A 3,913-nucleotide genomic window follows, 5' to 3' on the forward strand; every position below is an offset into this window, starting at 1 on the left:
ATGTCAAGTGGTAACAAACGCAATTTAATGGGATTAGGTTAGCCACCATGCCCCTTTTGGGAGGCCCTTGACTGAGGGCATAAGGGTTGACTCCTCTTTCCCTTTTTTTTCGTCTCCCTTTGTTATACATTTTTACCTTATAGATTTTGAACCTTTAAGACTCATTTATAAATTTTCCCCCCTATTTTTCAAATAAACTTTGACATATTTTATATAGATAATAGTATGTTGACTATAATAATGATATAAAAGAAATACATCACCAAAAATATATAAAAATAAATGAACAAAAAGAAAAAAAAATTATTAGTGTGATTAGGGGTAGGGCATTTTTTATTTTTTTTTGGTTTTGTTTTGTGGCAGACCAACAGGGGCAATTTCCCCCTTCCTCCATAAGGGACATTAATCCACTAGTGCTGTTGCTAGTTGTATTCCCGACGGCTACTCTCAGCCATCTAGAACCTCTGTGGAGATTTGTGTTGGTGTGGGTGATTGAAGCTGCCGGAAGTAACTTTTTATGGGATGAATTTCCTGCAAGTGTGGGCACTTCTAGATCTAGTGTGATTTGGCCAAGGGTGGCTTCTCCATGCCGATTTTAGCTACTCTTGTTGAATAAAGCCACCTCAGATGAGGATCAAAGTAACCCAACAGTGAGTAGTTTTATATGATTTTGTATTTTCTATATTTGATAATCTGGGGTTTAGACTTTGGGACTTTTCCTTTTTCTTTGGTTTGCATGCTTTGTTGTTTGTTCCCCTGAAACTTTCTATTCCCATTTGGATATTTTCTTGGATGAATTATGGTACACTAAAATCGATATGAGTTGTTTAAGTTGGAACTGTTGTGGAATCGGCAATCAATGGATAGTTCAAGAGCTAATTGATATTGTAAGAATGGAGAGGCTAGATGTGGTGTTTCTCATGGAGACACTAGTGGAAGAATCCAATTTGGAACTAATTCAAGTTAAATTATGCTATGATAACAAATTGGTATGCTCAAGGGATGGCCTCAATGGAGGGCTTTTTTTCTTTTGGAAAAATAACTTTCCTCTTACCATCAACAACTACTCGAAGAATCATATTGACGCTACCATCCAGTGCCTAAAGAAAGGTCGATGGAGACTCATGGGTTTCTACGGACACCCAGAAACTTGCAAGTGTCAAGAATCATGGGAATTTTAAGGCTCCTATGTAGAGATATGGATGAGCCATGGGTATGCCTTGGTGATTTTAATAATATACTAAGCATTGATGAGAAGTGGGGAGGGCATCAGAGGCTGGAAAGACAAATACAATAGTTTGGAGATTCCTCAAATGACTGTGGATTAATGGACTTGGGATTCAGAGGTAGAAAATTCACTTAGTTTAGAAGGAATGGTGAAGGGGTGGACATATTTGACAGACTTGATGGTGGGGTTGCAAACCCGACCTAGATAAATACCTTTCATGAAGGGTATATACAGCATTTAACAACGGCTTCCTTGGATCATAGGACAATTATTTTGAGAACAAAAAATAGAGACAAAAGGAGGAATCATCCATTTCGGTTTGAATCGATGTGGGTGGGCTAAGAAGGGTGTGAAGTTGCTGTTAGAAATTCATGGGGTGATAAGGAAAGAGATGGAGATATGGAAATTTTTTTGAGCGTATTCAGTTATGTTCTTGGAATTTAGAAGACTGGAGCAAAAGGGACTTTGGAGAGATTACCAATCTTTTGCAGGAAAAGAAAAAGAAATTACATAAGCTTGGAGAGGGACCCAAAATTGAGGCCATTGTCCAACAAGAGGCTGACTTGAGAAGAGAAGTGAATGTGCTCTTGATAAAAGAAGAAAAGATGTGGCAACAGAGATCTAGAATTAATTGGCTTATAGAGTGGGGCTTAAAACACTAATTCTTCCACACATATGCTTTAAGGAGAAAGAAGGGCAATTGGATTCAAGGAATTAAGATAATGATGGAGTATGGCGTGAAGATGTAGATAGAATTGAGGATGTGGCTGTATGATATTTCACAAACCTTTTCACATTAATGAGGCCACAACTAGGTGAACAGTCTCTCAGAGGAGTACACAAACTCATTACTGATGACATGAATAGGGAGCTCTCACAGGAGTTCACGACAAAGGAGGTTTACCTAGCTCTAAGACACATGGCTTCCCTAAAGGCCCTAAGGCCAGATGGTATGCCTGCACTCTTTTATCATTCATATAGGCATATTATTGTGTCTTATGTTACTAATGCCGTTCTTTCTTGCTTGAACTCATGTAAAATACCAGAAAGTATAAGCCATACTTTCATCACCTTAATTCCAAAAGTCTCAAGCCCAAAAGAATGTCTGAATTTCACCCCATTAGTTTATGTAATGTTATATATAAAATCATGTCAAAAATGGTAGCTAATAGACTAAAACCTATTCTATCTAAAATCATATCTGAAACTCAAAGTGCATTTGTTCTAGGCAAATTGATTATTGATAATGTTTTAGTGGCGTTTGAAACACTACACTACTTGAAAACTAGATGTGAGGGTAGAAAGGGCTTTATGGCTATAAAACTTGACATGAGTAAGGCATACGATAAAGTTGAATGGGGATATCTAAGCCAAGTAATGAGAAAAATGGGCTTTGAGGAAAAATGGGTCTCTTTGATTATGCAATATATATCTTCAGTTTCATATTATGTTTTTATTAATGGTGAACCTCATGGTTCCAATCACCCGGAGAGAGGTTTGCGTCAAGGAGACACTCTCTCCCCATATATTTTTCTTATTTGTGCAGAAGGTCTATTAGCTAAATTGAAATAAGCAGAGATGGAGGGAAAAATCATAGGTGTGGCCATAAGTTGGGGAGGTCCCATGATCACAAACCTTTGTTTTGCAAATGACAACCTACTTCTCTGTCGAGCAAACATTGAGGAATGTAGAAATAGTCAACAAATCCTACATAAATATGAAGCAGAGTCAGGGCAAAAATTGAACCAAGAGAAGACTACTATCCATTTTAGTAAAAATCTGGATGAAGACATAAAGAATGCCATACAGGCGAGTCTTGGCATTCCAGAGATAAAAGAGTTTGAAAAATATCTTGGCATGTCATCTTTTGTGGGGGAGGAATAAACGAGCTTCCTTTAGCAACATAAAGGAGAGGGTGTGGTAAAGGGTGGGGTGAAAAACTACTATCATAGGCTGGCAAGGAAATTCTAATTAAGGCAGTTACAAGCAATTCCCACGTATGTGATGAGTTGTTCTCGGATACCTACCTCTCTTTTTAAGGAACTAGAGATCATGATAAGGAAGTTTTGGCGGGGTGGTGATGATAGGTGGTACAAGATCCACTAGGTAAATTGGGAGAGACTTTGTAAACCCAAATTTGGAGGTGCTATAGGCTTTAAAAAACATTAAAAAGTTCAATGAAGCTCTCCTAGCAAAGCAAAATTGGAGACAATTAAATAATAGTAGCACTTTGGCTTACAAAGTATTCCAACACCGCTTCTTTCCGGATGGGAATATACTCAATCTAAATGACTGAGCCAAGTGGTCATATGCTTGGAATAGTATAAAGAGTGTTAAACATATAATAAATATAGGTAGCAAGTGGCAGATTGGGAGAGATAATAATGTGAAATTTTGGGGAGGCCCATGGCTGCCAAACTCACACACACAAAGTCCAATCCCCAGTTCGTCAATTACCTTAAGATGCTAAAGTTGAAGAGCTCATTGATTGGGAAAACATGAGATGGAGAAATGATTTAATTAACCAAATTTTTTGGAATGAAAAGCTACACTTATTAAGAAAATTCTATTGAGTGAAGGAAAACCACTTGACCGTTTGATATGGGCTGAAACGAAGGATGGCAAATGCACAGTCCATAGTGCCTATCGAATAGTACTTGCAAGGGAGGAAGCTAATCAACCAAG

Source organism: Quercus lobata, chromosome 4 (assembly GCF_001633185.2).
Source record: "Quercus lobata isolate SW786 chromosome 4, ValleyOak3.0 Primary Assembly, whole genome shotgun sequence".
Classification (NCBI taxonomy): Eukaryota; Viridiplantae; Streptophyta; class Magnoliopsida; order Fagales; family Fagaceae; genus Quercus; species Quercus lobata.